The 10000-nt window shown below is 36.1% G+C and overlaps 1 protein-coding gene across 2 annotated transcripts in view; it reads left to right on the forward strand.

Moving 5' to 3' along the window:
* Positions 1 to 10000, forward strand: part of si:dkey-215k6.1 (transmembrane protein 132D) — a 220081-nt gene that overhangs the window by 15939 nt on the left and 194142 nt on the right. The window lies entirely within an intron of this gene.

A 10000-nucleotide genomic window follows, 5' to 3' on the forward strand; every position in this document is an offset into this window, starting at 1 on the left:
CACTTTAATCCACATTCACACTGTAATCCACATTCACACTTTAATCCACATTCACACTTTAATCCACATTCACACTTTAATCCACATTCACACTGTAATCCACATTCACACTTTAATCCACATTCACACTGTAATCCACATTCACACTTTAATCCACATTCACACTGTAATCCACATTCACACTTTAATCCACATTCACACTTTAATCCAGATTCACACTTTAATCCACATACACACTGTAATCCACAATCACACATTAATCCACATTCACACTGTAATCCAAATTCAAACTTTAATCACATTCACACTGTAATCCACATTCACACTGTAATCCACATACACACTGTAATCCACAATCACACATTAATCCACATACACACTGTAATCCACATTCACACATTAATCCACATTGACACTGTAATCCACATTCACACTTTAATCCACATTCACACTGTAATCCAGATTCACACTGTAATCCACATTCACACTTTAATACACATTCACACTTTAATCCACATTCACACTTTAATCACATTCACACTGTAATCCACATTCACACTTTAATACACATTCACACTTTAATCCACATTCACACTTTAATCACATTCACACTGTAATCCACATTCACACTGTAATCCACATTCACACTGTAATCCACATACACACTGTAATCCACAATCACACATTAATCCACATACACACTGTAATCCACATACACACTGTAATCCACATTCACACATTAATCCACATTGACACTGTAATCCACATTCACACTTTAATCCACATTCACACTGTAATCCACATTCAAACTGTAATCCACATTCACACTTTAATCCAGATTCACACTTTAATCCACATACACACTGTAATCCACAATCACACATTAATCCACATTCACACTGTAATCCAAATTCACACTTTAATCCACATTCAAACTGTAATCCACATTCACACTTTAATCCACATTCACACATTAATCCACATTCACACTGTAATCCACATTCACACTGTAATCCACATTCACACTTTAATCCAGATTCACACTTTAATCCACATTCACACATTAATCCACATTCACACTGTAATCCACATACACACTTTAATCCACAATCACACATTAATCCACATTCACACTGTAATCCACATACACACTGTAATCCACATACACACTGTAATCCACATTCACATTTTAAAACACATACACACTGTAATCCACAATCACACATTAATCCACATTCACATTTTAAAACACATACACACTGTAATCCACAATCACACATTAATCCACATTCACACTGTAATCCAAATTCACACTTTAATCCACGTTCAAACTGTAATCCACATACACACTGTAATCCACATTCACACTTTAATCCAGATTCACACTTTAATCCAGATTCACACTTTAATCCACATTCACACATTAATCCACATTCACATTTTAAAACACATTCACACTGTAATCCACATTCACACTGTAATCCAGATTCACACTTTAATCCACATTCACACTTTAATCCACATTCACACTGTAATCCACATTCACACTGTAATCCACATTCACACTGTAATCCACATTCACACTTTAATCCACATACACACTGTAATCCACATTCACACTTTAATCCACATACACACTGTAATCCACATTCACACTGTAATCCACATTCACACTTTAATCCACATTCACACTGTAATCCACATACACACTGTAATCCACATTCACACTTTAATCCACATTCACACTGTAATCCACATTCACACTGTAATCCACATACACACTGTAATCCACATTCACACTGTAATCCACATTCACACTGTAATCCACATTCACACTTTAATCCACATTCACACTGTAATCCACATTCACACTTTAATCCAGATTCACACTTTAATCCACATTCACACTGTAATCCAAATTCACACTTCTATCCACATTCACACTTTAATCCACATACACACTGTAATCCACATTCACTCTGTAATCCACATACACACCTTAATCCACATTCACACTTTAATCCACATTCACACTTTAATCCACATACACACTGTAATCCACATACACACTGTAATCCACATTCACTCTGTAATCCACATTCACACATTAATCCACATTCACACTGTAATCCACATACACACTGTAATCCACATTCACACTTTAATCCACATTCACACTGTAATCCAGATTCACACTTTAATCCACATACACACTGTAATCCACATTCACACTGTAATCCACAGTCACACTTTAATCCACATTCACACTGTAATCCACATTCACACTGTAATCCACATTCACACTGTAATCCACATTCACACATTAATCCACATTCACACTGTAATCCACATTCACACTTTAATCCACATACACACTGTAATCCACATTCACACTTTAATCCACATACACACTGTAATCCAGATTCACACTTTAATCCACATACACACTGTAATCCACATTCACACTGTAATCCACAGTCACACTTTAATCCACATTCACACTGTGATCCACATACACACTGTAATCCACATTCACACTTTAATCCACATACACACTGTAATCCACATTCACACTTTAATCCACATTCACACTGTAATCCACATTCACACTGTAATCCACATTCACACTTTAATCCACATTCACACTGTAATCCACATTCACACTTTAATCCAGATTCACACTTTAATCCACATTCACACTGTAATCCACAATCACACATTAATCCACATACACACTGTAATCCACATACACACTGTAATCCACAATCACACATTAATCCACATTCACACTGTAATCCACGTTCACACTGTAATCCAGATTCACACTTTAATCCACATTCACACTTTAATCCACATTCACACTGTAATCCACATTCACACTGTAATCCACATTCACACTTTAATCCAGATTCACACTTTAATCCACATTCACACTGTAATCCAAATTCACACTTCTATCCACATTCACACTTTAATCCACATACACACTGTAATCCACATTCACTCTGTAATCCACATACACACCTTAATCCACATTCACACTTTAATCCACATTCACACTTTAATCCACATACACACTGTAATCCACATACAAACTGTAATCCACATTCACTCTGTAATCCACATTCACACATTAATCCACATTCACACTGTAATCCACATACACACTGTAATCCACATTCACACTTTAATCCACATTCACACTGTAATCCAGATTCACACTTTAATCCACATACACACTGTAATCCACATTCACACTGTAATCCACAGTCACACTTTAATCCACATTCACACTGTAATCCACATTCACACTGTAATCCACATTCACACTTTAATCCACATTCACACTGTAATCCACATTCACACTGTAATCCACATTCACACATTAATCCACATTCACACTGTAATCCACATTCACACTTTAATCCACATTCACACTGTAATCCACATTCACACTTTAATCCACATTCACACTTTAATCCAGATTCACACTTTAATCCACATACACACTGTAATCCACAATCACACATTAATCCACATTCACACTGTAATCCAAATTCAAACTTTAATCCACATTCAAACTGTAATCCACATACACGCTGTAATCCACATTCACACTGTAATCCACAGTCACACTTTAATCCACATACACACTGTAATCCACATTCACACTGTAATCCACATTCACACTTTAATCCACATTCACACTGTAATCCACATTCACACTGTAATCCACATTCACACATTAATCCACATTCACACTGTAATCCACATTCACACTTTAATCCACATTCACACTTTAATCCACATACACACTGTAATCCACAATCACACATTAATCCACATTCACACTGTAATCCAAATTCAAACTTTAATCCACATTCAAACTGTAATCCACATTCACACTTTAATCCAGATTCACACTTTAATCCACATTCACACTTTAATCCACATACACACTGTAATCCACAATCACACATTAATCCACATTCACACTGTAATCCACATTCACACTGTAATCCACATTCACACTGTAATCCACATACACACTGTAATCCACATTCACACTTTAATCCAGATTCACACTTTAATCCAGATTCACACATTAATCCACATTCACACTGTAATCCACATACACACTGTAATCCACATTCACACTGTAATCCACATACACACTGTAATCCACATTCACACTTTAATCCACATTCACACTGTAATCCAGATTCACACTTTAATCCAGATACACACTTTAATCCACATTCACACTGTAATCCACAATCACACATTAATCCACATTCACACTGTAATCCACATACACACTGTAATCCACATACACACTGTAATCCACAATCACACATTAATCCACATTCACACTGTAATCCACATTCACACTTTAATCCACATTCACACTGTAATCCACATTCACACTTTAATCCACATTCACACTGTAATCCACATTCACACTGTAATCCACATTCACACTTTAATCCACATTCACACTGTAATCCACATTCACACTGTAATCCACATTCACACTTTAATCCACATTCACACTGTAATCCACATTCACACTTTAATCCACATTCACACTGTAATCCACATACTAATCCACAAACACACATTAATCCACATTCACACTGTAATCCACATACACACTGTAATCCACATTCACACTTTAATCCACATTCACACTTTAATCCACATTCACACTGTAATCCACATACACACTGTAATCCACATTCACACATTAATCCACATTCACACTGTAATCCACATTCACACTTTAATCCACATTCACACTGTAATCCAAATTCACACTTTAATCCACATTCAAACTGTAATCCACATTCACACTTTAATCCAGATTCACACTTTAATCCACATACACACTGTAATCCACAATCACACATTAATCCACATTCACACTGTAATCCAAATTCACACTTTAATCCACATTCACACTGTAATCCACATTCACACTTTAATCCACATTCACACTTTAATCCACATACACACTGTAATCCACATTCACACTTTAATCCACATTCACACTGTAATCCACATTCACACTGTAATCCACATTCACACTTTAATCCACATTCACACTGTAATCCACATTCACACTTTAATCCAGATTCACACTTTAATCCACATTCACACTGTAATCCACAATCACACATTAATCCACATACACACTGTAATCCACATACACACTGTAATCCACATACACACTGTAATCCACAATCACACATTAATCCACATTCACACTGTAATCCACGTTCACACTGTAATCCAGATTCACACTTTAATCCACATTCACACTTTAATCCACATTCACACTGTAATCCACATTCACACTGTAATCCACATTCACACTTTAATCCAGATTCACACTTTAATCCACATTCACACTGTAATCCAAATTCACACTTCTATCCACATTCACACTTTAATCCACATACACACTGTAATCCACATTCACTCTGTAATCCACATACACACCTTAATCCACATTCACACTTTAATCCACATTCACACTTTAATCCACATACACACTGTAATCCACATACAAACTGTAATCCACATTCACTCTGTAATCCACATTCACACATTAATCCACATTCACACTGTAATCCACATACACACTGTAATCCACATTCACACTTTAATCCACATTCACACTGTAATCCAGATTCACACTTTAATCCACATACACACTGTAATCCACATTCACACTGTAATCCACAGTCACACTTTAATCCACATTCACACTGTAATCCACATTCACACTGTAATCCACATTCACACTTTAATCCACATTCACACTGTAATCCACATTCACACATTAATCCACATTCACACTGTAATCCACATTCACACTTTAATCCACATTCACACTGTAATCCACATTCACACTTTAATCCACATTCACACTTTAATCCAGATTCACACTTTAATCCACATACACACTGTAATCCACAATCACACATTAATCCACATTCACACTGTAATCCAAATTCACACTTTAATCCAGATTCACACTTTAATCCACATTCACACTGTAATCCACAATCACACATTAATCCACATACACACTGTAATCCACATACACACTGTAATCCACAATCACACATTAATCCACATTCACACTGTAATCCACGTTCACACTGTAATCCAGATTCACACTTTAATCCACATTCACACTTTAATCCACATTCACACTGTAATCCACATTCACACTGTAATCCACATTCACACTTTAATCCAGATTCACACTTTAATCCACATTCACACTGTAATCCAAATTCACACTTCTATCCACATTCACACTTTAATCCACATACACACTGTAATCCACATTCACTCTGTAATCCACATACACACCTTAATCCACATTCACACTTTAATCCACATTCACACTTTAATCCACATACACACTGTAATCCACATACAAACTGTAATCCACATTCACTCTGTAATCCACATTCACACATTAATCCACATTCACACTGTAATCCACATACACACTGTAATCCACATACACACTTTAATCCACATTCACACTGTAATCCAGATTCACACTTTAATCCACATACACACTGTAATCCACATTCAAACTGTAATCCACATTCACACTTTAATCCACATTCACACTTTAATCCACATTCACACTGTAATCCAGATTCACACTGTAATCCACATTCACACTTTAATCCACATTCACACTGTAATCCACATTCACACTTTAATCCACATTCACACTGTAATCCACATTCACATTTTAATCCAGATTCACACTGTAATCCAGATTCACACTGTAATCCACATTCACACTGTAATCCACATTCACACTTTAATCCACATTCACACTTTAATCCACATTCACACTTTAATCACATTCACACTGTAATCCACATTCACACTGTAATCCACATTCACACTGTAATCCACATTCACACTTTAATCCACATTCACACTTTAATCACATTCACACTGTAATCCACATTCACACTGTAATCCACATACACACTGTAATCCACAATCACACATTAATCCACATACACACTGTAATCCACATTCACACTTTAATCCACATTCACACTTTAATCCAGATTCACACTTTAATCCACATTCACACTGTAATCCACAATCACACATTAATCCACAATCACACTGTAATCCAAATTCAAACTTTAATCCACATTCAAACTGTAATCCACATTCACACTTTAATCCAGATTCACACTTTAATCCACATTCACACTTTAATCCACATACACACTGTAATCCACAATCACACATTAATCCACATTCACACTGTAATCCACATTCACACTGTAATCCACATACACACTGTAATCCACATTCACACTTTAATCCAGATTCACACTTTAATCCAGATTCACACATTAATCCACATTCACACTGTAATCCACATACACACTGTAATCCACATTCACACTGTAATCCACATACACACTGTAATCCACATTCACACTTTAATCCACATTCACACTGTAATCCAGATTCACACTTTAATCCAGATACACACTTTAATCCACATTCACACTGTAATCCACAATCACACATTAATCCACATTCACACTGTAATCCACATACACACTGTAATCCACATACACACTGTAATCCACAATCACACATTAATCCACATTCACACTGTAATCCACATTCACACTGTAATCCACATTCACACTTTAATCCACATTCACACTGTAATCCACATTCACACTTTAATACACATTCACACTGTAATCCACATTCACACTGTAATCCACATTCACACTTTAATCCACATTCACACTGTAATCCACATTCACACTGTAATCCACATTCACACTTTAATCCACATTCACACTGTAATCCACATTCACACTTTAATCCACATTCACACTGTAATCCACATACTAATCCACAAACACACATTAATCCACATTCACACTGTAATCCACATTCACACTTTAATCCACATTCACACTTTAATCCACATTCACACTGTAATCCACATACACACTGTAATCCACATTCACACATTAATCCACATTCACACTGTAATCCACATTCACACTGTAATCCACATTCACACTGTAATCCAAATTCACACTTTAATCCACATTCAAACTGTAATCCACATTCACACTTTAATCCAGATTCACACTTTAATCCACATACACACTGTAATCCACAATCACACATTAATCCACATTCACACTGTAATCCAAATTCACACTTTAATCCACATTCACACTTTAATCCACATTCACACATTAATCCACATTCACACTGTAATCCACATACACACTGTAATCCACATTCACACTTTAATCCACATTCACACTTTAATCCACATTCACACTGTAATCCACAATCACACATTAATCCACATTCACACTGTAATCCACATTCACACTGTAATCCACATACACACTGTAATCCACATACACACTATAATCCACAATCACACATTAATCCACATTCACACTGTAATCCACATACACACTGTAATCCACATTCACACATTAATCCACATTCACACTGTAATCCACATTCACACTGTAATCCACATTCACACTGTAATCCGCATTCACACTGTAATCCACATACACACTGTAATCCACATTCACACTTTAATCCACATTCACACTTTAATCCAGATTCACACTTTAATCCACATTCACACTGTAATCCACAATCACACATTAATCCACATTCACACTGTAATCCACATACACACTGTAATCCACATACACACTGTAATCCACATTCACACTTTAATCCACATTCACACTTTAATCCACATTCACACTGTAATCCACAATCACACATTAATCCACATTCACACTGTAATCCACATTCACACTGTAATCCACATACACACTGTAATCCACATACACACTATAATCCACAATCACACATTAATCCACATTCACACTGTAATCCACATACACACTGTAATCCACATTCACACTGTAATCCACATACACACTGTAATCCACATACACACTGTAATCCACAATCACACATTAATCCACATTCACACTGTAATCCACATTCACACTGTAATCCACATTCACACTTTAATCCAGATTCACACATTAATCCACATTCACACTGTAATCCACATACACACTGTAAACCACATTCACTCTGTAATTCACATACACACTTTAATCCACATTCACACTGTAATCCACATACACGCTGTAATCCACATTCACTCTGTAATCCACATTCACACTTTAATCCACATACACACTTTAATCCACATTCACACTTTAATCCACATTCACACTTTAATCCACATTCACACTGTAATCCGCATTCACACTGTAATCCACATACACACTGTAATCCACATTCACACTTTAATCCACATTCACACTTTAATCCAGATTCACACTTTAATCCACATTCACACTGTAATCCACAATCACACATTAATCCACATTCACACTGTAATCCACATACACACTGTAATCCACATACACACTGTAATCCACATTCACACTGTAATCCACATACACACTGTAATCCACATTCACACTTTAATCCACATTCACACTGTAATCCACATTCACACTTTAATCCAGATTCACACTTTAATCCACATTCACACTGTAATCCACAATCACACATTAATCCACATTCACACTGTAATCCACAGACACACTGTAATCCACATACACACTGTAATCCACAATCACACATTAATCCACATTCACACTGTAATCCACATACACACTGTAATCCACATTCACACTTTAATCCACATTCACACTTTAATCCACATTCACACTGTAATCCACAATCACACATTAATCCACATTCACACTGTAATCCACAGACACACTGTAATCCACATACACACTGTAATCCACAATCACACATTAATCCACATTCACACTTTAATCCACATACACACTGTAATCCACATTCACACTTTAATCCACATTCACACTGTAATCCACATTCACACTGTAAT

The sequence above is a fragment of the Hemibagrus wyckioides genome, linkage group LG22 (genome assembly GCF_019097595.1).
Source record: "Hemibagrus wyckioides isolate EC202008001 linkage group LG22, SWU_Hwy_1.0, whole genome shotgun sequence".
Lineage (NCBI taxonomy): Eukaryota > Metazoa > Chordata > Actinopteri > Siluriformes > Bagridae > Hemibagrus > Hemibagrus wyckioides.